This window comes from Somniosus microcephalus, chromosome 25 (genome assembly GCF_052327205.1).
Source record: "Somniosus microcephalus isolate GS21.2 chromosome 25, FLI_Smic_1.0, whole genome shotgun sequence".
Lineage (NCBI taxonomy): Eukaryota > Metazoa > Chordata > Chondrichthyes > Squaliformes > Somniosidae > Somniosus > Somniosus microcephalus.
In genome coordinates this window covers 52,548,094-52,575,137 of record NC_141011.1, presented here as the reverse complement: position 1 = coordinate 52,575,137, position 27,044 = coordinate 52,548,094, and the positions used below count along the sequence as shown (strand labels likewise).

At 44.7% G+C, this 27,044-nt stretch overlaps 1 protein-coding gene across 9 annotated transcripts in view; it reads left to right on the top strand.

Moving 5' to 3' along the window:
- casz1 (castor zinc finger 1) overlaps positions 1-27,044 on the top strand; it is a 400,652-nt gene that overhangs the window by 16,858 nt on the left and 356,750 nt on the right. For all 9 annotated transcript variants that reach the window (XM_085967449.1, XM_085967451.1, XM_085967446.1 and 6 more), the window contains exon 2: positions 16,678-16,804. The gene's annotated coding sequence lies outside the window, so the exon portion shown is untranslated. The remainder of the gene's footprint in view (positions 1-16,677; positions 16,805-27,044) is intronic.

Below are 27,044 nucleotides of genomic sequence, written 5' to 3'. Positions count from 1 at the left end.
CCCCGAACTGAAAGGTGGTTCACCAGAAGTCTGAGATGTGGAGGGGATAGAGGGTGGATAAAGCTGATTCAGAGTGGTGATTTATTTGCTAGGTGTTCTACGATAGAAAAGCATTTCGGTGCCCAGAGGATTCATTAGATTTTTAAAAAATTACTTTTAAGTTTACTTTTATATATTTACACATTTCTGTTTATTTTCTCCAAAGTCATTTCCTCCTGGACAACCTCGTTCACTCAGGAGGGTAAGATGACCATGCATGTTTTCCATCGTCATTGGTGCTGGTCTGTGGTCAGCTGACCGCAGGCCCACCTGTATGGGCCCAGGTCTCTGTCAGTTTTACCCTCCACAGGAGCTGGCGTGTCATGGCACCATGAGGTACTTCACTGAGTTGGCAAAAGAACCAAAGCCGACATGAGGAAAAACTTTTTTTACGCAGCGAGTGGTTATGCGCTGCCTGAAAGGGTGGTGGAGGCAGACTCAATCGCGGCTTTGAAAAGGGAATTGGATAAGTACTTGAAGGGAAAAATTTTTTGCAGGGCTACGGGGAAAGGGCGGGGGAGTGGGACTAGCTGAAGTGCTCTTGCAGAGTGATGGCATGGGCTCGACAGGCCGAATGGCCTCCTGTGCTGTAACCATTCTATGATTCTAGCCCAATTGAGTACAGATTCATGTCATCAACAGTGGTGGCGATCCCAATCCTGGGACACATACACCCTCTACCAGCAGCAGGCTTGTCAAGGCTCAATTACTTTGGTTTAACCAACTCTGATACATCTTACTTCTGAAAACAAACAGAGCTCCACATCATTAAGTGGGTTTTTGATCATAAATGTTATTCCTACATTACAACATGTTGTGTCCATCAGTAGTAAGACACAGACTGCAGGAGAACGGTACAACAGGTGTTTACTCAACGTGGCTCACTCTGGAACTGAACTGTACAGATTACTACTCCGTGCTATATACAGGTGTGGTCACTGCCGGTACTACAGTATGCATGAGCTGTAAAAAGTAGTTCCCCCCTTAAAGGTATATACATTACACAACAGTGACTACATTACAGAAGTATTTCATTTGCCATAAAGCATTTGGGACATCCTGAGGTTGTGAAAGGCGCTATATAAATGCAAGTCTTTCTTTCTGATAGTTCACTAATGTTGAAAGATCTGACCATTAAGTTAGGATACCAGCTGGCCTGCAACCACCAATGTACTTCTCGCATACAGCGAGAGATACTATTGTGCTTCCAAAAGCAACTTCTTTTATAAGTTGCACCTAATTGTAGGATTACTATGAGAATAGAGCCAGAGGTATTTGGTGTCTGGCATGTTTGTCCTGAGTAACAGAAAGATAATGACACATGAAATAACAGTCCTTACCTAGTGACTAAACCATCTTTAGACAAATACAACAATTATTTGAGGTATCTTGCCAGCTTGGCACACAAGGGCAAAAGTGTGCAGTTGAAGAAAACACATGGCTAATGTGAGCAGAAGATAACAAACTCTAACACAATTAAACCTGGACACTAAGAAGAGACAATATTTCCAGGCAGTGTGCCCCTTGCTAAATTGTATCTCGCATCTTGTTATCTTATGTGCGCCACCCAGGTACAAGGGAATTATCTAATCTCTGGTGCAGAGAAGGGCCATGAAGATGATGCTAGTGTTAGAGGACTGCGTTATGAGGGCAGGTTAGAAAAGCTTGGATACTTCAGCCTTGACAGGAGGCAATCGAAACGGGACCTTATAGAGATATATTAGATTCTAAGCGGAACAGAAAAGATACATCAATATTTCAAGTTAAACCATGACTGCGGGACAAGGGGCACAGGTACAAATTAGTAAAAGGCAAGTTCATGGCAGAGCTCAGGAAGCGCTTAATACTGCAAAGAGTGATCAATACCTGGAATGGTCTTCTGGGTAGGGTAATGGATGCCTAAACTCTGAAGTCCTTCAAAAGGCAATGAGATGTAGTAAGGAGGTTTTTATAGAGCTTTGAGCTGGATGGATCAAAACCCACCCCGACCCCCATCTGTACTTACCTTGTAGATCTGCTTAGTTGAAGAAGAAAAAGGTGCAAACAGTTACTCAGTGTTTATTTCCTCATGAGCCATTCATTTTGTCTTCCTTCACAAACTAAAATCAGAGTGTCATAGTTCTTTCACCTCCACACGCTCACCATAGGTTCACACGGCAAGTGTCCTTTATCTCTTTGTCCATCATGAGGTGCTCACCCCGTGCGGGATCCTCCCCATGAGGTGCTCACCCCGTGCGGGATCCTCCCCATGAGGTGCTCACCCCGTGCGGGATCCTCCCCATGAGGTGCTCACCCCGTGCGGGATCCTCCCCATGAGGTGCTCACCCCGTGCGGGATCCTCCCCATGAGGTGCTCACCCCGTGCGGGATCCTCCCCATGAGGTGCTCACCCCGTGCGGGATCCTCCCCATGAGGTGCTCACCCCGTGCGGGATCCTCCCCATGAGGTGCTCACCCCGTGCGGGATCCTCCCCATGAGGTGCTCACCCCGTGCGGGATCCTCCCCATGAGGTGCTCACCCCGTGCGGGATCCTCCCCATGAGGTGCTCACCCCGTGCGGGATCCTCCCCATGAGGTGCTCCCCCCGTGCGGGATCCTCCCCATGAGGTGCTCCCCCCGTGCGGGATCCTCCCCATGAGGTGCTCACTCTGTGCGGGATCCTCCCCATGAGGTGCTCACCCTGTGCGGGATCCTCCCCATGAGGTGCTCACCCCGTGCGGGATCCTCCCCATGAGGTGCTCACCCCGTGCGGGATCCTCCCCATGAGGTGCTCCCCCCGTGCGGGATCCTCCCCATGAGGTGCTCCCCCCGTGCGGGATCCTCCCCATGAGGTGCTCACCCTGTGAGGTGATCCTCCCCATGAGGTGCTCACCCTGTGAGGTGATCCTCCCCATGAGGTGCTCACTCTGTGAGGTGATCCTCCCCATGAGGCGCTCACCCTGTGAGGTGATCCTCCCCATGAGGCGCTCACCCCGTGAGGTGATCCTCCTCATGAGGCGCTCACCCCGTGAGGGATCCTCCCCATGAGGTGCTCACCCTGTGAGGTGATCCTCCCCATGAGGCGCTCACCCCGTGAGGTGATCCTCCCCATGAGGCGCTCACCCCGTGAGGTGATCCTCCCCATGAGGCGCTCACCCTGTGAGGTGATCCTCCCCATGAGGCGCTCACCCTGTGAGGTGATCCTCCCCATGAGGCGCTCACCCCGTGAGGTGATCCTCCTCATGAGGCGCTCACCCCGTGAGGGATCCTCCCCATGAGGTGCTCACCCCGTGAGGTGATCCTCCCCATGAGGCGCTCACCCTGTGAGGTGATCCTCCCCATGAGGCGCTCACCCCGTGAGGTGATCCTCCTCATGAGGCGCTCACCCCGTGAGGGATCCTCCCCATGAGGTGCTCACCCTGTGAGGTGATCCTCCCCATGAGGCGCTCACCCCGTGAGGTGATCCTCCCCATGAGGTGCTCACCCTGTGAGGTGATCCTCCCCATGAGGCGCTCACCCCGTGAGGTGATCCTCCCCATGAGACATTCACCCCGTGAGTGATCCTCCCCATGAGTTGCTCACCCCGTGAGGTGATCACCCCGGCAGCTTCGCAGAGAGTGAATGAAATGTTGCCGGTTTGGTTCTGGTGGATTTATACCAAACAACAATTGTAAAAGTGAGCAACTTAACACAGTTCTCGACTTTTGTCTTAGCTCCTACATTTAGGTCCATTATCTCATGTTCTGTAGAGAGAAATAAATCTATTTCTCCAATTTGCTGCAATTCCATTTCAGAAATTCAATCTAAACTGGCTGCTGATCTCTACGTTAAGTGTTAAAAGCTGGCTTCTGTCTTGTAAAATCCCAGATTTCACAGAACCTTTCACTGTAGAACACGGGGGAAGAACCCACCTATTAACTACAGAACTGTCTGCGTCTTTATAAGGAAAACCTTTTGTTTCAGCACTAGATTCTGTTTATACTAAAGTTGTGTTTAAATTCTAGCTGCTTTGTTATGGAACTTTTAAAGTATTTTATTGTACTTTTTTTTTAAAGCTGTCAGACAGTAATTATTATCTTTAGATTTTTCCACCTCCCGGCAGAATGGGTTCCTCCTTTTCACACGATATGGATGGACCCAACTCCTGACAGTTCAATCAATGCCATTTAATGATCATTTAAAGTTTGCCTGGCTGTTGTGGAGGAGTCGAAAGGGTCTCCCCGCCCCTTTAATTTTAAAATGTTTTCTAGTTCAAAGATATGATAGTCGTGCATAATAAAAACAAATTAAAACTGAAAATCAAAGAAGGTAAATCCAGAAAACCATTCTTGTGTCATGATGTTGTCAGATGAGATTGGCAGTGCTGAGTCTACTGGGCCAATAGGTACGGCTCAGAGAAAACTTTTTCTAAATTTTTACTTTAAGACACCAGAAATCCAAACTTTGTGAAACAAAGTACAACAGTGCAATTATTCTCATATAGCTGTTCTTGGGATGTGGGCGACACTGGCAAAGCCCATCCCTAGTTACCCTGAGGGCATTAGGTCAACCATGCAGTGTGGAATTGAAAACTGGATAGGGATGACCGGTTCCCTTCCCTGAAGGACATTGGTGAACTAGTTGGTTTTTTATGATAACCCGTGTCCTAACTCGCACCAAGTCCTGTTCCCCTATCACCCCGCTGTGCTCGCTGACCTACATTGGCTCCCGGTTAAGCAACGCCTCGATTTAAAAAAAATTCTCATCCTTGTTTTCAAATCCCTCCATGGCCTCTGTAGTCTCCTCCAGTCTCACAACCACCACCCCCCCCCCCCCCCCCCGGCCGAGATATCTGCGCTCCTCTAATTCTGGCCTCTTGCGCATCCCCGATTTTAATCGCTCCAACCAACATTGGTGGCTGTGCCTTCAGCTGCCGAGGCCCTAAGCTCTGGAATTCCCTCCCTAAACCTCTCCGCCTCTCTACCTCTCTCTCCTCCTTTTAAGACGCTCCTTAAAACCTACCTCTGCCCTAATATTCCCTTATGTGGCTCAGTGTTAAATTTTGTTTGATAATCGCTCTTGTGAAGCGCCTTGGGACGTTTTACTATGTTAAAGGCACTACATAAATACAAGTTGTTGTTGTTGTTAATCCAGCTGCTTTCATGGTTATTTTACCCGGTGCTAGTCTACAAACCACCAGATTTTTAATGAATTCAATTTCCCATCTTGCTATGATGGGATTTGAACTCGCAATCTCTGGATCAATATTCATAACTATAACCATTAGGCTGCCATGCGCTGTTACCCAGTTAAGATTTAATCTCTGCCTACACAAGTCACACACACAAACCCCTTAAAAGCAATCACTCATGACTATGGCATCCTGGCATCACCACAATGCTGGTGCCAGCCTTAGCCAGCCAGCAGGAAGTCTCGCTGGCCTACTAACAGGAAGTTATGGTGAACCGAAATTCCTCTTTCGGGGGGGGGGGAGAAAGTGGAGTTGAGGTCGATGATCAGCCATGATCTTATTGAATGGCGGAGCAGGCTCGAGGGGCCGCATGGCCGACTCCTGCTCCTATTTTGTATTTTTTTTTAGCGAAATGTGTGTTTCTCTCAATAATTAACAACCTGCCAATGGAATCTGTAACGTGATCTGTGAGAATGTGACTTAATTAGTGGGTGGTTAATTTTGGAGAAGATCAGACCTTTGCCTGTTTTTCATTAAAAGGGGAATTTCAATCCCCTGGGACAAACTCATCTCACAGAGTAATTTTACAGCTTTGTAAAAATTCATCCTGGCTCCTTACATTTAACAAAGATTCCATGGTAAACAATTCATGTTGACGGGGCGACAGGGTGCATCACGATATGTAATGGGCTGTAAAATGGCGATGTGAAATGGGCAGTTTCATTAAAACCCAATTAGAAGTTGAGAAAGAATAAAGGAAGTGAATTCAAACACCCTGAAGGACAGGCAGGACTGGAGACAGGAATAAGGTTGCCACTTTTTGCCAAGTCCAGACTTGGACAGGGGTCAGGACCTTTGGGCGGATGAGCTTGTGAGTTCACAGCGCTGTGTGTGTGTGTGGAGCATATCCTTTTAACAGCACAGATTTTTTTTTTAAAAGACAGCCTTTTTACTATCCAGTTTTCAGCTACAAAAAAAATGACTGAGCAGTCACCCGTAAAACTGGCCTGTCCATTTTCAATCTCGATGGGTGACCATCCTAGACAGGAGTAGCACAGAAGCAGAAAGCATCATCTGTTAATCCACAGTGCACCAAAATCTCTTCTTCACATACATTAACTATGCAGCATTCCCTACTGTGACACTCCGTGATATATATTACAACCTCTAACACAACACGTAATTTATGAAGCACTAAGACAAACTGTGTAAAACATTCCCTTTATAACTGCCCTTTCTTATAGATCCTTTTTGTATCAGCATTATACAGAGACTCTACTGTAGAGATAATTATAGAGACAATAAATATATATAATACAAATATTGACTGCAGTTTAGAATTACGGTAGTAAATTGTGGAACTGTGGATCACACGAGTTATTAAAGGGGTGTTATATCAGGATGTAATATGCATTATTGCACATTCTAGGTCAGTTATGCAGCCCGGGAGGCAATGATTTACCAGCTGGAGCTGAAACACTGCAGTCAATATTTGTTTTATTTTGCAGTTGGAGTAAATTTATTTTATACATTTTATGAGCATTAATTTAAAATCCTTGTCCTTCAGATGCCTGCGTGGCCTCGGCCTACCCTATCTCTGCAGTCTCCTTCAGCATTACATTCCCTTCTGCACCCATTGGTCCTCTAACTCTAGCCTTTTGCAAATTATTTTCTGCCTTTGCCCCATCGGGGGAGATCTTTCAGCCGCCTTCGCCCGACTCTGTGGAACACCTTCCATAAAACCCTGCTCCTCTCCACTTCTCTACGCAGTCAAAGCCCATTTAGACTAAGGTTTTGGTCACCTTGCCCTCCACAGTTTCCATTCCTCTATCTATCTCTGTTGTGATGTGCCTCACATTTCTACTTTGAAGGCACAATATAAATGCTTGTTGTTATTATAAACAAGGATTGTTATCATTCATTTTAGCTATATGATGTCACTGGGAGAGGGCCTGCACTGTATGATGTCATTGGCAGAGGGCCTGCACTGTATGATGTCACTGAGAGGCCCTGCACTGTATGATGTCACTGGGATGAGCCCAGTGCTGTATGATGTCACTGGGAGAGGGCTTGCACTGTATGATGTCACTGGGATGTGGCCGGCGCTGTATGATGTCACTGGGATGCGGCCGTGCTGTATGATGTCACTGGGATGTGGCCGTGCTGTATGATGTCACTGGGATACAGTCTGTACCCTGTTACGTCATTTGAAAGAAACTTTGTAAGCCAATGACAAATCTATTGATGGCCAATCTATGACCAAGGAAAATCGATAAATATTTGAAAAAGAAAAATGCTATTAGGTATATGAGGAAATGTGGATAGAGCATTCAGAGAGATGACACAGGCACGATGGGCTGAATGGTCTCCTGTGCTGTAGAATTCTGTGATTCTATGAAAATATAACAAAAAATGAGTTTGAATATTCTTCTGAGTGAAGCTGTTCTTAACTTCTTATGTACAAGATTAAATGAAAGAAGCCAAAACCAAACTAAATATTAAACAGAATGCTTTATCGTTGTCACAATGTATGTACAAATATACACGTGTACAGATACATGTGTACAAAGTTTGAGTACTGCTGATTGTTTTAGTTTCCTTTGTAATTAGAGGAAATTGTGAAGTCCACAATAGTGAAGTTAAAGAGGAGCCTGATGCTGTGGAGATTGAATGTTTAATAGTTATAAAGAGGCCGTGTAGATCAACAAACAAGATGCTTGTATAATTTTAGCTACCTCTAGGTATTTTCAAATGGTTACCAGCCCAAACAAGCTGTTTGTTTTCCAAAAATTCTTGTGGCTAAAGCAGGTTATGCAATTCAGAGAATTTTTTGTCAAAACTTGGCTAGTTTTACCACTGTATTGTTTGCAAGGCAGGACGATTATGACTTTTCACACTCTTTTGATGCCAGGCTGATAACAAAAAGCAAACCTATCCAGCCAGTTCCAGAGTTCACAGGATCTGATGTTAATACATTTTTTAAATGGATAAAGAGTATTTCACAATATCAGTGCCGTGTCCCCACCACATATCAGACGCCGGGGCTAATCACAAAGTATGGCACTAGCTGAATTTAATGGGACTGCCTCCCTTTGGTAGGTCTCAATCAGCTGGGTTAACCCGTTTCAGCTCTGTCCCACCGAACACATCGATTCAATAGGCCAAAAGTGGCACTTCATTCTGAGCAAAACAAATGAAAATCCAATTAATGTTTAGGACAAAGTCACTTTGAAGGAAGGGCACGGTTCATCCCGGATCTCAGGCTTGTGTCCCAGAAATTTTCCTTCATCAATACTTTCAATGCGACTGTATCCTTGTTGAGTGCTGATGTCATTGTAACCACACACACATGTAAAGCTGCTCAAAGTGCTAACAACGGCTGACCCCTCGCTATCGGTGCTGCAGCAGATGACATCACAGATTCCCCCCCCCGTGCTACAACTGGCCTAAACTGTTCCAGGATGACCGCACGGCTTGCACTAAAGCTCTCGAGCATCACCCGGGCAACAGATGCCCTTGAAATAAAAACAGAAAATGCTGGAAACACTCAGCAGGCGAGGCAGCATCTGTGGAGAGAGAAACAGAGTTAACGTTTCAGGTCGATGACCTTTCGTCAGAGCCCTTGTAAGATGCTCCTTGTGGGCATGGCTTTTATTGGACCCTCGGATTTTAAAGCCTCTAATGGTACAATTAAACTTCTCTGACAGGCCCAGTGCTACCAGAGACGAGTAAACTGGTACTCTGAGCTAGTGAAACTCCATATTGCATCAAATGTCATTGCTTTTTTTGTTTATTGCAAACATACAAAAGGAAGGATTAGAAAATAACCCAGCAGGCCCATCAAGCCTGCCTACCTCGTCACTGGTGTAACCTCGCTCATCATTTACCCACCGTCTAACCACACAATCTCTTGGGTGAGGCAGAATAAAAGAGAGAGAAAATAACCTGGGGCTCGTTCAGAGGAACCTGGGAGATTCCCCGAGGCCATGGAGCAGGCTCTCGGAGACTGCAGTGGCCCAGTGACTCATCACAATCTCGCAGTTTAATTCCTAGAGCTGTAGCTGTCATGGGATCTTGTCAAGATCCCTGTTGGAAAGATCGGTAGCAACCCCAGACCCACCGCACGTCTCGACAGTTTGTTCCAGAGAGCAATGACTCTCTGGCAAAAGAAATAAGTCCTGGCATCTAAACTATAAATGTCATAGATATGGCCTTTAGCTTTACCATCCACATCCATTTCAAGCATAGCCTTGTATTTTGCCTTCTCCCCTAGCCTAAGGTAGAAATCATATGGACCTCTATGGTTCTGAAGCCTCTGCTGGATCTGAAAGCCCTGGCCACCTATAGGTTCTGCTTTGTCCTGAGGACCTAAATTAGTCATTGTCTAGGAAATGGGTTCCCTCTTTGGTTTTGGACCTCATGTGGGACATGGTCTACCTTTACCAGCCCTGTCTGGTCATTTGCTTTTTCACGCATTGCCTGGCAAGAATGGCTACGGTTCCTGGTAAGACAAGGCGAACAGTAAATTGCACTAAAAGTAATGTTATGTAACTCCAATATTTCCATCCATATCCCTCGTCAATTTCAAGTCAGTTTTAGGAAGTAAGAGTTGATCAGCAATCTGTATTCAAGGTTGATGTAGAGGCTTAGTGAGTATTGGGAGGTAAATTGCTGTAATAAAATATAAATAACTTTTAAATAAGCACTTAGAAGGAAATAAGCACAAAAATTCAAAGGGGACCAATGTAGTTTAATTTTATGCATTTTTCAGTGTAAACTAGAAACAGTGCAGAAAAATAGATAGCATCTGCGACTTTAACAGTCCTGTTGATTTAGACAGAAATGTATAAAAATGCACAGGGCTGCAGATTTCATAATCCTGAGACAAAGCAGAACATGCCAGGCTTATTGCAATATTGGTGATTAAGTAAAGCAATAATAAATGGCCTAATCAAATAGTACATTGAGGTATACTTAAAGACCATGAGCTGCATAGTTTTATAAAGAGAGGAAACATAATATTAAATCAGTATGATATGTCATGGCATGAAAATGTTTTGCATTACATTTTTTGAGCATGACTTCACACAGGTACTAAAACAAACACACCCATTCCACAGGTAGTTAATAAGGCACAAACAACTGAAAAACACAAAAACAGGAGGAATTTCTCTTGTCGTTTAGAGCACTTTCAGTTTGAACAGGAAATGATCTCGAGTATTGTTTAAAATAAAGAAAAAGAAGCCCTTTATGATCTTTGATTGAAGTTCACTTTCGTGATTATAAATTCGGTTGGTTTAAGGTGGAATTGTGCGATTAAAGTTCAATAGGCTGTTTGTCCAGAAACTGCCAGTAATATATTTTTTGCGGCATAAAGTTTGTTATGCTAATTGCCAGAGACAATAACCATATGAATCACATTAAAAAAGGGTGGGTCTCCATAATGAGGTGCTTTTGCCATGACAACCTCCACCTTTCTCATTATGTCGAGGTTGAACCAATACTTTAGTGACTGCTTATTAAATATTTTACAATCCATGTTGCAAGCCGTATTAATTAAAGAACTCGTTTATGCAACATTTTTTCTCTTTTTAGCTCTATTGGTACCATTTTATGATCTCAAAGTCAACAATTCTGTGACTTGTTGATAGGGGCTAAGAAAAGCAAAGCCATTTCCTCATAAGATGGACTTTGACTCACAACCAAGGCGAATACCTCACAAACTGCTCAGAGTGCATTCTTTACAGTCTTTTTGCTTGTTCTAAAGAAAATAGAAAATTCCTTTGAACTAATGTGCGGCAGCTTGATTTGGGAGATAAAAGGAATGGGATATCATCAGAACAAAGTTGATGTGATCTCTGTCTGGTGCAATAGTCGTTCCTTCTTCTAACATTTCAGGTTTTCATCAAACTTGGACCACTGTAGAACGTTGTCAGGACAGCGAGGACTAACTCACCCACTAACCCCATCGTCGCTAAAGTTGTGTTTGAATTCTTGTAGCTTTGTTACGATACTTTTAAAACATTATTTTGAAGCTGTCAGAATGTAATCTTTTTAACTTCTCTCTAGATTTTGTTTTCCATTTCTACTCCTCCCTTGAATGGATTTCTTGCTTTCACACATCAGCAAAACAGAAGAATCCAACCTATGCTAATGCCACCAGTGCCAATCTGTGCTTATTGAACAAACTCACCTTGGCTTTTGGTGGAATGAAGCAGGAGGGGGGGTTTGCCGTCTTATGGGACCACGCCTCCTCCATTGTGTGCCACCCCAATCAGTGGCTCACTGTTCAACTGTGGCAAGCAAATGCAAATGGCTGGCAGCCCTGGGACTCAAACTATCCCTTGGCCCACAGGCCAACCCACTGTTTTTAATATTCTGCTCAAGCTAATTGTTCAGTTCCTAATGACATTAATTCAGCAACCTCTGTCTCAGTGATGGAGACCTGAGAACCTAGGGGGTAATATTGGAGAGTGCCGGACTGCCGGCGTGAACTAGGCACAGGGAACGGTCCCTGCGCCGGAACAGGTAGGCCCAAGGCCCAATATCGAGTGTACCTCGAGCCTCCTTTGACTTGGGCTGACGAGCTGCAGACATCTGCTTGCCCGTCTCCAGCCAGCTCGCCAGCAAAGCGGATGTAAATTGCGGACCCCCTTAGGTAGGGCCTGGGGGTGGGAGGGGGCGGGGAAGTGGCGATCAAGAAGGGGGGGGCAGTCGATCGAGAGGAGCCCTGTATTTACGTATGCAAGGGCCCTAACGCATGTTATATTTCTTAATGCTAAAGGGATCAAGGGATATGGGGAGAAAGCAGGGACAGGGTACTGAGTTTGGATGATCAGCCATGATCTCATTAAATGGAGGAGCAGGCTCGAGGGGCCGAATGGCCTACTCCTGCTCCTATCTTCTATGTTATTGGTGCGGGCCCAAGTCGCCTGTACTTCAGCCTTTACCAATATGGCACGGAATGTGCGGGCGCCCGTTTCACGCCTGTAAAATGGGGGGCGGCATCAGCAAATTTCTAGACCCCAGTGTCCGCTTTATCGGCCCGTCTCTGGTTTGCGCCCCACTCGACGACGCACAAGGGACGTTGCTGTTCACTGAGCTCGGCCAGTTGCATGGTTAAGGTCTTCACTTGGAAACATTCCACTTTCCCCACACACGCCCAACCACCAGCCATGTCCCGCAGGTTTGTTTTGTTCGCTTCTCTTCTGAGTTGAGGAGGAATTTCACAAAGTTTTCCTCTCCTGAAGAAGTCTATTTGCAGTCACTCGCCGCAAGTTGGTGCCCGGAAATATTAACCTTGCAGGCGCTTAGCACGTTTGTGTGAAATTACTTTTTCCACTGCTTTAAGAGATGTCAACCTGTTTATTATTAACATTAGTATGTGCACTAAAATGGTGAAAAAGTGAATTGAATGGAACGCATTAAGCATTCATACAGTAACGTCGCACAGTGTGATTTCTAGACGCAAATAACATGAGTACTTAACACATTTTACATTCCTGTATAGTTTAATATGTATTATTTTCAACTACGTATAAATATCTGGTTTATAACCCGTCCTCTTTGCTGCTCTGTGCATTACCCTATATTACATTAACTTCCTGTATCAGTGCAATTTTTTCTTTAAAAGTTAGGCAAAGTCCGTTAACGTGTTTGTCAGAAGAAGCAGACACTGTGGCTGAATAGTTTTCTCTCATTTCATACGTTCTTGTGCTCTTATTCTTATTGCAACATCTTAGTAAAATAATGGAATTAAAGGTGTATCAGTGGGCGTTTGCGGCTGTTGCAGACTCCAGAGAGTCTGTGCCGATTTAACCAAACTTAAGAATTGTGTGCTGGGTGTGGCTATTATTATGGATTCTACTGTTCTCTATGCAAATGATTAAAACGTGGGGGCCAGTAATCCTCAGCCAATGGTTCCTTTTCACACCAATACCTAATTACAGTGCATTAAAAAAACTTCCACCTCCTGCAGCCCTGCAGGGTGCGCCTGTCCGCCTGAGGGATGAGCAATGAAAGGGGTTCCTGAACCCTGCTCCAAGATCAACCCTCTGCAACACGGAGAGCAACTTCAGTGGCCGCTACTCAGCATTCCAAGAACGGCCAGTGTCAACTCAGCATGTTGAGCTGAATACTGAGACTGATTATAGCTCAGTGTTTATGGCTAGTTCGAAAACAACATTAATTTGCCCCATTGTTTCCCCGGAATTTCAGGAAGTTTAATTGGGGGCTCCTGGTTGATTTTTTGGGCTGATTGGTTCAGAAAGGAACTTGACACCGACCTGGGAAGTCGGGGTCTGGGTGGGGGGACGTCTGGGTCTGGGTGGGGGGACGTCTGGGTCTGGGTGGGGGGACGTCTGGGTCTGGGTGGGGGAGGTCTGGGTGGGAGACGTCTGGGTGGGGGCCGGGGTGGGGGGAAGTCTGGGTCTGGGTCGGGGTGGTGGGGGAAGTCTGGGTCGGGGTGGTGGGGGAAGTCTGGGTGGGGGGACGTCTGGGTGGGGGAGGTCTGGGTGGGAGACGTCTGGGTGGGGGCCGGGGTGGGGGGAAGTCTGGGTCGGGGTGGTGGGGGAAGTCTGGGTCGGGGTGGTGGGGGAAGTCTGGGTGGGGGGACGTCTGGGTGGGGGAGGTCTGGGTGGGAGACGTCTGGGTGGGGGCCGGGGTGGGGGGAAGTCTGGGTCGGGGTGGTGGGGGAAGTCTGGGTCGGGGTGGTGGGGGAAGTCTGGGTGGGGGCCGGGGTGGGGGCAGTCTGGGTGGGGGTCGGGAGGGATAGAGGAGCAGGGGGTTTGATGGGATTTGGTAACTAGAGCAAGAGGTGGGCAATGACAGAACATTTGGACTTCTGGGCCCTCTCTTAATTCTTTTTGAATGATAAGTACATTTTCTGTCCGGCCGGGATTGTGGAGGCAAAGAATTCTGTAAGGATAGCCAATCCTTGTCATTCCTGGTTTAACCAACAGCTCAATTATTTGCTTAGTTCGGACCTCTTGATAGAGATAATACTAAGGAGACATATTTGCAATAATTAATGGGTCTCAATTTTCAGTTTTCCTGGCAAAATGGCTCCTCTTTGATAGATCCCACTCTCAGCCCACCAGCAGATGACTCGAGCTTTGTAATTCTTTGTGGGATGGAGTATGGTGACAATATGAGCAGTTTGCATCTATCATTATATAGGAAACACCAGTAATGAATAATTTCAGCTGATATCTAAATGACTCTGGATGGGAATCAGCTGTCAGACTCCAAGCATCTAAATTTTCTTCTAATGCAAATATTGCAGCAAAATGATTCTGGCAAACACCAGGCAGACATAACGGCTGTCATCCATCACCATCAGTTTGATAACATTACAGAGATCTAACTTACCTAACCTTTTCAGTTCTCTATTTTTTACCAATAAAAGAATTACAGATCTCAGCAGGTTATTCATCTGATTCTAAGGAAAGGTTAGATTAGTCTCTCGATAGGCACAAGTCATATCGCTCCAGTTTGACTCTGCATCCACCTCCGGCTTCAGAAATGGTTTTATTTAATGATTTTTCCTTGCTTTAGTTTGTCTTGTAAGTCCCTCACAACTAACAGCCAAAACCACAGATTTCCTCTTTTAGTTGCGGGCTGGGGGGATGGGAATGGGGGGGGGGGATGCATTGGGGGCCAACAGGATGTCCTAGGAATCATAAAAGAAAAAGAAAGACTTGCATTTCTATAAAAAATGCTGGAGATACTCAGCAGGTCAGGCAGCATCTGTGAAGAGAGAAACCGAGTTAACGGGCAGGATTTTCATTGGGCCGTGGAGGCGGGATTGGAGGCGTGTGGGGTGTTAAAATCCCGAAATCAGGGGGCACGAACCCATCTTGCACCCAAACCCGCCTCCGCGCCAGTTTCAAAGGAGGCGGGTACCCGACCCACCTCCCCGAGGTGGGAAGGGGATGAGTGCCAATTAACTGCCTGTTAACAGGTAGTTAACAGGCAGTTTTTAGCCTAATCCCTATTTTTGATGCTGAAGTGTGGGATTCCCGACGGCTCCAAACCACGCCACGTTAGAGGAGGCGGACCGTCGGGATGAAGGGCTTGGAGGGTTCGAGATGTCCGGTGTTCAGGTGAGTGATGGGTGCATGAGTGCAGAGGTAAGTGTGTTTGGTGTGTGTAAAGTGTTTAAAGAAGTTTTACATACCTTTACCTTTACAGCCTTCCTTTCTTCAGGTTTCGGGAGTCCCTCATCTCACTGACACAGAAAGCAGAATGGCCGCGAGCTGTCAAAAATTGCAGCTCCGGGGAGATCTCTTAAATCATCCTGAGAGGAAGGAATTAACCTGGAGTACAGATTGTCAGTGTTTGACAGCTTCAAACAGCTGTGAAACGCTGATATTTCATCTGTCAAAAGGTCTTGACAGATGAAATATCAATCTGTGACATCACCTGTTGCCGGGTGGCCCTTAATTGGCCTGCTGAGCCCGCTGGGCGGGCTCAACAAGGTCAATCAAGTCAAAATCGCATGGGTTGGCTAGAACTCGATGGAGGCGGGACTACAACCCTGAAAGTTTTAGTCCCGCCTCCTACCCGACGACTCAATGAAAATCCAGCCCAATGTTTCAGGTCGATGACCTTTCGTCAGAACTGGACTCCAGTTCTGACGAAAGATCATTGACCTGAAACGTTAACTCTGTTTCTCTCTTCACAGATGCTGCCTGACCTGCTGAGTATCTCCAGCATTTTCTATTTTTATTTCAGATTTCCAGCATCTGCAGTATTTTCTTTTTGTACTTGCATTTCTATAGCGCCTTTCACGACCACCGGACATCCCAAAGCGCTTTACAGCCAATGAAGTACTTTTTGAAGTGGAGTCACTGTTGTAATGTGGGAATCGTGGCAGCCAATTTGCGCACAGCAAGCTCCCACAAACAGCAATGTGATAATGACCAGATATGTTTTTTTTAGTGATGTTGATTGAGGGATAAATATTGGCCAGGACACCGGAGATAACTCCCCCTGCTCGTCTTCGAAATAGTGCCGTGGGATCTTTTACATCCGACCTGAGAGCAGACCAGGCCTCAGCTTAGCGTCTTATCTGAGAGCACTCCCTCAGCACTGCACTGGGAGTGCCAGCCTAGATTTTTGTGCCCGAGCCTCTGGAGTGGAACTTGAACCCACAACCGTCTGACTCAGAGGCGAGGGTGCTACCCACTGAGTCACGGCTCCTTTAAACATTTTCAGATTTGCCAAAATTTATCAGAAGTGCCTCCCTCGCGCACCCTTCCCGAAGCACACCACTGTGGCTCGTGCCTTGGTCAGTGACCAGTGGCTGCCTGCAATTGGCTGCAGCACAGCCAATGAGGAGAGGAACATTCTGACCCATGATGCTCTGCTTGGGTGATCCCACCTGTTGAAAATAGTTTGACATCCTCCTTGCTTAGTCATTTGCACCAATTGAATAGAACTTCAAAATGCCATATTTAAAAAGTAATTTTATAAAACATTTTGCCCACAGATGAAGAAATATTTATCTGTTTGTAGTCTGTCGTGGATGTAACATGGACACCAACATTGGTTAGTGCAGAACGACCTCCTATAACTTAAGACCTGCATGAGGGCTGGTTGCAACTGGTGAAGATCAGGTAAGACTTCATGGATTACAGTCGACCCAATAGATTATTTGTTGAAGCTGTTTTCAAGTCGTAAAGGCTGCACTGAGGAAAATTATTAACGGCATAGAATTAATCAATAGCCTGCTGTAATATACAAATGAAAACCATGATTGGTCTTAACTTTGCATAATATGAGCAGTATTTTTAAATACATAAAACTGCTTTGCAAAGACATTGTGCACTTAATAGCTTTCCTCTGCATTACAGAATTATAAGAATTAGGAGTTTGAATTTTTGCACTGAGAATAATATTGAGGATAAGGAATACATCACATCTGGTCAGATTGAATGTTACTTGTATGATTTTAATTGGAAACAGCTGCATTGGGCTGGACCAGACCATTTTCTACTGTGGGTTCCTTGTCTCAGTCCTTCAAAAGAAAACATAATAAGGATTTTCCATCTTCAACCAATAGGAATAGGAATGGTCCCACTAGTGTACAACATCACCAGTATTCCCATTAGCATCACCATTTTGGCAAATATGAAAGAATGTTGGATCAGGATGGATCAGGGCTGCCAACACACCCAGAGCGAGAGCAGCTATGGATAAACTGCCCCTTCCTATCCTGCTTCTAATAGGTCTTGAACCTGTTAGTTGAGGTGCGGTTTAGCCACGATTTAACTGCATGATGGAGCAGGCTCGATGGGCTGAACGACTTGTTGTTGTACTGGGAGAACAGATATTCTAGGAGTGCCCTGAATGGACAGCAGGTATTGGTTTAACTGAACTGCTATGGAATGTCAGCTAATAATTCTTCTAATGCAGAATTTCTTTGCACGTTGAAAATTTCACACAGTTTACCATCTTGCAACTAGAATCGGTGGTTATTGATTGTTGCTTTCCTTTAATACCGTTGATCCCATTTAAGACTACATCCAGTTTAAGTGAGGATCTACAGGCATTTCGTCATCAGAAGAACCCAAATCCTCTCTTCATAACTTCCACAGATGTTTCTCTCTGCTTTATATTGGTGCATTTTTGTGCTGGACATAGTGAGGAATATCATGTTGGATACTAAGCTTCAGCATTAAGTGCGCTAGGTATAGGAAGAGCTAAATGCAAAATAAAACTCCAGTCAACAGCAGCGCCCTCAGAAGAGCACTCTCTACTGCACTTGTGGGATATTTCCATTCCTCACAGCCGACATCTTGACGGTCTCTCTGAGCAAAAAGGTTCACGCTCTCGGGACTTCCCAAGCCCATTTCAGGAAGTATCAACCATTTGAGATCTTAGAATCATAGAACTTTACAGCACAGAAGGAGGCCATTCGGCCCATTGTGTCTGCGCCGGCCGCCAGAGCTCTCCAGCCTAATCCCACTTTCCAGCTCTTGGTCCGTAGCCCTGCAGGTTACGGCACTTCAAGTGCACATCCAAGTACTTTTAAATGTGATGAGGGTTTCTGCCTCTACCACCCTTTCAGGCAGTGAGTTCCAGACCCCCACCACCCTCTGGGTGAAAAAAGTTCTCCTCAACTCCCCTCTAATCCTTCTACCAATTACAATATCTCAAAAGTCTGGGCTGGATTTTGTTTTTACTTTTTTCATGCCACTTTTCTCCTCTTTTGCCTCCTCCTCCTTTTGAGGGCAGTGCTCTTACTGGCAGCACTTCATGCTTGAACCTAGGCAGCGAGTGTGAGCCAGCTATTGAACTGCTGTGGCATCACGGCTGAGCCAAATCCTGTTCTCACCCGATGACCCCCACCACCTATTTTCCGGCAGGGCATAACCAGATAGGAGTTAGGTACGGGATCCCTGGCTGATCATCTTCACCCTTGTCAGGAGCAGTAAGGACATTGTAGGATCAGAAATCGAACCTGCACTCTTCCTGTTTTGTGTGGTGAAGTAACATGTTACTTTTATCAGGAAGTTGACTATGATAGTCCATCCAATGTTGCCCTGAACTGTCCAATTCTTGCAAGTATAAAACATAATTTCTGTTCTAAATACGTTAGTTTGTGTACAATAAAATATATCTATTAATACATAATGAAGCAGTTCATGCCTGCATGCAACAAGACCTGGACGACGTTCAGGCTTGGGCTGATAAGTGGCAGGTAACATTCACGCCATACAAGTGCCAGGCAATGACTATCTCCAACAACCGAGAGTCTAACCACCTCCCCTTGACATTCAACAGCATTACCATCGCCGAATCCCCCACTATCAACATCCTGGGGGTCACCATTGACCAGAAACTTAACTGGACCAGCCACATAAATACTGTGGCAACAAGAGTGGGTCAGATGCTGGGTATTCTGTGGCGAGTGTCTCACTTCCTGACTCCCTAAAGCCTTTCCACCATCTACAAGGCACAAGTAAGGAGTGTGATGGAATACTCTCCACTTGCCTGGATAAGTGCAGCTCCAACAACACTCAAGAAGCTCGACACCATCCAGATCAAAGCAGCCCGCTTGATTGGCACCCCATCCACCACCTTAAACATTCACTCCCTCCACCACCGGCGTACCATTGCTGCAGTGTGTACCATCTACAAGATGCACTGCAGCAACTCGCCAAGGCTTCTTCGGCAGCACCTCCCAAACCTGCGACCTCTACCACCTAGAAGGACCAGGGCAGCAGGCGCATGGGAACACACCACCACCTCCAAGTTCCCCTCCAAATCACACACCATCCTGACTTGGAAATATATCGTCGGTCCTTCATCGTCGCTGGGTCAAAATCCTGGAACTCCCTCCCTAACAGCACTGTGGGAGCACCTTCACCACACGGACTGCAGCGGTTCAAGAAGGCGGTTCACCACCACCTTCTCAAGGGCAACTAGGGATGGGCAATAAATGCCGGCCTTGCCAGCGACGCCCACATCCCAGGAACGAATAAAAAAAATACCACTTGTGCAGGGTACAGAGTGTGGAATACATTTTTGTTATTCAATGGTTCCTATTTGCATAATTTATTCAGGTGTGGGGACTGGGACTAATTTCCTACTTCAGTCAATCTCCAGGACTGGCTCAGTCAATGCTCTGAAAATAATAATTTATATTAATAATTTGTCACAGGCTCATCCAAGCTGTTTTTTTATCGCAGTGACTCATAGGCATTATAAATATAAATATATTTTAAAATTTTCACTTCAGGAATGAACTGAAGCAAGGAGTGACTGGGTCACTGTAATCCCTGGCCAACATCCCTCAGTCAACATCACTAAAATGGACTATCTGGTCATTATCATGTTGCTGTTTGTGGGAGCTTGCTGTGTGCAAAATGGCTGCCGCGTTTCCCACATTACAACAGTGACTACACTTCAAAAAGTACTTCATTGGCTGTAAAGCGCTTTGGGACGTCCGGTGGCCATGAAAGGCGCTATAGAAATGCAAATCTCTCTTTTCCTTTCTTTCTCTCTCTCTCTCATTATAACAAGTGGTTAGCATGAAGTCTGGTTACCGACATCGAAGCAATTTATCCACATTCTTGTAATAAAAGCGTGCCAAAAAAAAAATCAGAGAGCTAGAAACTGAAACTAGCTGTGTGACAAGTTATTAAAATATATAGCTGTACCTGACCATAATTTTTTACTTTAATCCCCACTAATGGGATTTTCAAAATGGCTGTCAATATCTTCTGGAGCGCATTGAAAGCCACTTTACATACAGCCACAGGAAATATTCACGCGCCCTTTATGTTTGCAGTAGCCCAGGTGAAAGTGAAATGCTTATAGTAATAAAGTAAAAACATTTTTCCTCTTTAGTTATATTTTATAGATGCTTGTGTTGTTGCTCGATGATCAGTCATGAGGCTCTCTCTCCTGAGTTTTGTAATATCGCCACAGTTCTGGGGTAAACTCCAGACAGCAGCTTGCCAACTGAGCATCTTCTGATGTATCCCTTTCTTAAGTGCATATCCAACATAATAGGCCTATAAAATATATGGAGAAACATTAGTCTTACAACGGTGCATTGAAATGAAAACAAACTCCAGCGCAGATTCTAGTTTCCATTCTGTTTAAAGAATGCTATTTTAATCCTTACACGGTTAAAGAGTTAGTCTTCAAATCACATTATCAAAGGACAACTATCAGAAAACACACGCAGAAAACAATGTTTTACTCACCTTAACCTTGTCATAGGGGTGCTCAGGATATATTTAATGAAATATTATGACAGCTGTATACCAAATAGAACAGCCACTATCCGTAATTACAAGCCTTCAAACAGGAGTTTGTAGCAATCCACATGTGTTTGTAAAGAAACCGCATAAAGCTTCTTTACAATTATAATTCCTCGAATGTTTTTAAACAAGTGTCATATCGTTTTAATTTTGTTTGACAGTCTCGAATTACCATTATGGTAGGCCAATAAAGAGGGATTCTGTCAATGAGGGTACGGTTGTCATAACATGTCGAAACCCCCAAAAAAATTGAGAAAAGCTTTTCCTGTAAAACACTCATTGTTGCCACCTAAAGTGTGTTTGGTTTAGAATGTTTAGAATACAGCTGTCCTGTCCTTAAGACCTGACAAGAGGGCTTAGTGGCAAGGGGTTAATGGGCCACTTGTCCTTCTCAAAGCCTGGGCCTAATCTTATACCATTCAGCATTGGAGCCTACTGGCAGTATTGTCAACTCTTTTGTCCACAGTACACCATACATGTTCAAAGGGAGTTCTGCACTGTGTTTATACTGTAGCTTAAATTGCCTGGCTTAATTAATGTCACTCACACTTTCATTTGTAACCATTCAGACCATTCCCAAATTGCCCGAAGGACTGTAAAGCTGTCAGGACCCAATAACAGTTCCTCTACTTGTTTGCTGGTCTGGTCAATTCCTGTTAAGTGAATAATTTATTTGTCACTACATTTTATTCACTTGCTGAGGATTCTCATTTACACAGTTATATTGCCATGTGTTCAACAAAAATTGTTCTTTTAAGAAAGATCTATACTATCTGTTCTACAATGTGTCATTAGTCACAGGGGAGTATTGATATTTTAACAATAAGCAAAGACAATATTTCATATTCACCTCCGCACAAGTGAAATATTGCACTCAGTTCCAAAACTGGCTTTGAACTGGAGTCTCCGCAGTGTCTGTAGAATAAATGGAGTATCACCCTGGTTAATATTGGGGGCGGTGTTGGTGGTGATGACCGGGTTCTCACTGCCTTCCCACACACTCTGCTTCATCGAATTCTGATACTCATACCAAGCAGGAATGTCGTAAAAGTTCTTTATTGGACTTACCAGGGCAGTGTCAGATACTACAGAGCAGAATGGGACTGTACGGATCTGTGTCTGTAAGTGTAGCTAGAGTAAACTCGGGTAGGGAAGTTATGCTAAACCTGTATCGAACCTTGGTTAGACCACACTTGGAGCACTGCGTGCAGTTCTGGTCACCATATTATAAAAAGGATATAGAGGCACTGGAGAGGGTGCAGAGAAGATTAACAAGGATGATAGCAGAAATGCGAGGGTATACATATCAGGAAAGGATGAACAAGCTGGGTCTCTTTTCTCTTGAAAAAAGAAGGCTGAGGAGTGACCTAATGGAGGTCGTTAAAATTATGAAACATAGAAGATAGGAGCAGGAGCAGGCCATTCGGCCCCTCGAGCCTGATCTGCCATTCAATGAGATCATGGCTGATCATTCAAATTCAGTACCCTGTCCCTGCTTTCTCCCCATATCCCTTGATCCCTTTAGCCTGAAGAAATATATCTAACTTCTCCTTGAATATATTTAATAATTTGGCCTCAACTGCCTTCTGTGGTAGAGAATTCCACAGGTTCACAGAAAGCTTTTGATAGAGTGGATACAGAGTGAATGTGGGGATGAGCATAACTAGAGGCCATCAATATAAGATAGTCACCAAGAAATCCAATAGGGAATTCAGAAGAAACTTCTTTACCCAGAGAGTGGTGAGAATGTGGAACTCGCTACCACAGGGAGTGGTTGAAGCGAATAGTATTTAAGGGGAGGCTAGACAAGCATATGAGGGAGAAGGGAATAGAGGGTTACGCTGATAGATTTAGATGAGGAAAGACGGGAGGAGGCTCGAGTGGAGCATAAACGCCGGCATGGACTGGTTGGGCCGAATGGCCTGTTCCTGTGCCGTATATCCTGTGTAATGTAAACTCTGAATGAGGTCTTTACAGTGCAAGGGATTCCCGGCCAAATGTTTTCAATTAATGTGGAATGAATGTAACAATTGATAGTTTATTTTTTTGTTTCAATTTGTCGTCAATGGAATAAATACTTGCTAACAACATGGAATGAACTGTACAGAGCTGATTTCCACCCAGATGTTCCAGTAATGTTAAGTCTTTATTTGGATAATAGATTTACATAATTGCTGTAATTTCATTAAAAGTGACCCATGCTGCACCTATTTATTCATTTGTGTAGAAGAAAACCTGAGTGTACTGTACACATGGATATACCCCTTGGCGGAATGCCACATACCCCAGTCACACTACACTTATGAATGACACTACCTGCTCATTATACTTACACAGTCATTTGTATAGCTGAGTCCCAATAAATACATAACTCATTTGCTAAAAACAACTGTGCTTGGATCAGAATTTCTACAGACAATTTATAAACGATAAAGTCAAAAGGGGCCAAATTGAAATATTTGTACCTTGGCTCAATTAATCACACCGGATGAAACTGAATGTAAATTCAAGCCCCATTACTGTACAACATTAATGTTTCACAAGAGGCTATTAGTGAAATGCTGGACTGAACATCGTCACAGTGATGAGCAGCAAAAATTTGAAAGATTGGGAAATACTTTCTGCTTGAATCAGGACCATCTATTTATGCCTGAATCACAGAATTTTATCCAGCGGAAACAGATAGAAAGTGTTTTGGTGCATTGGAATTCTATATAACGAGAGTAATGGAAAGAGGTTTGGTTGGCCCATTGATTTGGTCATTAGGATTGAATGAGAACTGGTTTATTGGACTACTACACATTCTATATAATGAGTGTGAATGGAATATAGAAAGAAACTTGGTCCATTGAATTTCTATATATATGTGGCTTTCAAAACTCTTGTCTTTGTCTATAAATCCCCCGAAGGCATTGCCCTACACTGCCTCTACAACATTCTCCATCTCTATGTTCCAGTTCCTATCCTCCACTCTTCTGACTCTGACCTACCTTCAATTCAACATTGGCGGCGGAATCTTCAGTTATTCCACTGCAGCATTCTGGAAATACCTCCCCATAGTTCTCCACCTTTCAAAAGCCCTCTCAAAAACCTACTACATCAGTCAGTAGGGATGAGAAACTCCAGTATGATTTGGACAGGTTGGGCGATTGGGCAGATGCAGTATAATGTGGATAAATGCAAGGTTATCCACTTTGGTGGCAAAAACAGGAAGGTAGATTATTATCTGAACGGCAATAGATTGGGAGAAGGGAAAGAGCAAGGAGACCTGGGTGTCCTTGTGCACCAGTCGCTGAAGGTAAGCATGCAGGTGCAGCAGGCGGTTAAGAAGGCAAATGGTATGTTGGCCTTCATAGCGAGAGGATTCGAGTACAGGAGCAAGGATGTCTTGCTGCAGTTGTACAGGGCCTTGGTGAGACCACACCTTGAGTATTGTGTGCAGTTTTGGTCACCTTATCTGAGGAAGGATGTTCTTGCCATGGAGGGAGTGCAGCGAAGATTCACCAGACTGATACCTGGGATGGCAGGAATAACGTATGAGGAGAGATTGGGTCGATTGGGCTTATATTCGCTGGAGTTTAGAAGAATGAGAGGGGATCTCATTGAAACGTATAAAATTCTAACGGGACTAGACAGACTAGATGCAGGAAGGATGTTCCCGATGGCGGGGGAGTCCAGAACCAGGGGTCACAGTCTAAAGATAAGGGGTAAGCCATTTAGGACAGAGATGAGGAGGAATTTCTTCACCCAGAGAGTGGTGAACCTGTGGAATTCTCTACCACAGAAGGCAGTTGAGGCCAATTCATTAAATATATTCAAGAAGGAGTTAGATATATTTCTTGAGGCTAAAGGGATCAAGGGATATGGGGAGAAAGCAGGGGCAGGCTACTGAATTTGGATGATCAGCCATGATCTCATTAAATGGTGGAGCAGGCTCAAGGGGCCGAATGGCCTACTCCTGCTCCTATCTTCTATGTTTCTATGTCAGCCCTTTGGTCATCTCCCGTAATCTCCTCCCAAACTTCTATTTGGTGTCCAGTTCCTCTTGGTAACGGCCTTGGGGTTTTTTTGCAGCACTGACGATGGCGCATAAGTGCGATTGATTGTTCTATACAATGAGTGAATGAGCTAGTGATTTGGTTGGTTGGAATTCTGTATAACCAGAGTGAGTAATAACATGTTTGATCCAATAGAATTCTATGTGAGAGTGAATTGGAGGTCACTTGGAGACACATTATACCACAGAGCTAATTCTTGGCTTCTCAAGCCCCACCACACTTTCAAAAAGAAAAATGATTTTTCCACTATCTTTCTTTGAGGATGGTGACCTCACGATGCAGTCCAGATGTGGCATAAATAATAAAGTGGATTTGTTCTAAGTGTCTGTAGCATTTTAACAGACCAGAAATCATATTAATTTATTCAAGTAAAGGAGATCGTACATTCAGAATCCATTCTGATTTGAAAAATTTAAGATTTTTTTTAAAGAATTAAATTAGCCCTTCTACCAACAACCAATGTGATGTGCCTGGGGAAAATAACCCACAGAATGTAAATTTATTTTGAGCTGCTGTGATATTTGTGAAGTGGCCAGGTTTTGAGGACTGCAGTTAAGCTGATTTTCAAAGAGAACTTCCTTTACAACACAATTTTAAGTTGACAATCAGTGTAGTGGCAACGGTGTTTAACATAAAAAAAATGTGCCAAGAAATGTCTGTGCAGCCCATGGGGTGGTTATGCAAAACAGAAACATCCATGGAAACACCTCAGTATTTGTTTAAAATAATCAACAGTGAACTGTCAGCATCATTGTGTTGCTTTATTTCATGTTGTGTGTTGGAAACGCTGTTGTTTAGTTAAAAGCTGGCATTCCAGCTTACTTATTGCATGGTCATTCAGAACCCAATGTAAAGGCACCGAAAATGAGTATCACCTAGTTTCCCCCCTTAGATCTTTCTCACTGCAGCACTCGTCACCACGTGCCTTGGTCTACTAAAGGAGGACTTCATGGCCTGCACCATCAACCTCTTCCTGAGGGGAAGCACAAGTCAAGCAGGGAGATTGAATGACTGATAGATAGATAAATATGACTGATAGAGAGAGACAGACAGACAGACAGACAGGGAGAGAGAGACAGACAGACAGACAGACAGATGGGGAGAGAGAGAGTCTGTGATATTTGTTAACCTGGCATACAAGCAGCCTGACTGGCGATGTCTGCAGCTCTTAAAGGGTCACACACACCATTCAGGTAAGTTTCAATTTAAGGGTTTGGACTGGGCTTTTTTTTATTTTATTGAAGTGGTGGCTTGCTGTATTGATTTCTTTGTGGGTTCAATGACGAGACATTTATGAAAGAGAATGAGTTTTAATCTAAAGTCTGTTCAACTCTTTATACAGCATTCAGGAGACACCATTATGCTAGTGATGCATCTAGAACGAAACCGAAACTAAACTAAACTGCCTTGCTTGTCTCGGTCACATGCCCTCTGCTGGTCAGGCACAAGCAATCAATCAGGCAACTATGCTGGTAAGACATGATAATCAAACAGGCAAATAACATCACTATTTGCTGATATCATTACAGCTTGCTGCAATAGATGTGAAAAGTTTTTTAAGTGTGTAGGGAGTGCTGCTGGATGCTTGCAAGGGCTCGGCTGGTAAATGAAGGCCTTTGAGAAGACAGAACATGCTGCAAATACTCAGCAGGACATGCAACATCCCTGGAGAGAAAAACAGAGTTTGTGTCTCAGGTTGACATGCTGCCTGACCAACTGAGTATTTCCAGCATTTTATGTTGTCATTTCACATTTACAGCATCCGCTTGCAGAGGGAAGAGGAAAACGCAGAAGAGGAGGAATCAGATGGAAGGAGGCAACCCAGACAGCCCCTTTGTGGCCGGGATATCTGGGGTGGAATCCTCCACCTGCGGTCCCACTGGCTGGGCAGGCTGCATTTCTTGGGTGTGTGAAATGAGGAAGGCAGAAGAGTGGAGTTGTGCTGACGGGAGGGCGGGAAAGCAAGAGGTGCATGTGAGAAGGAGGATAACGTACGAAGATACCCGCATCTTGTATCCTTTCAG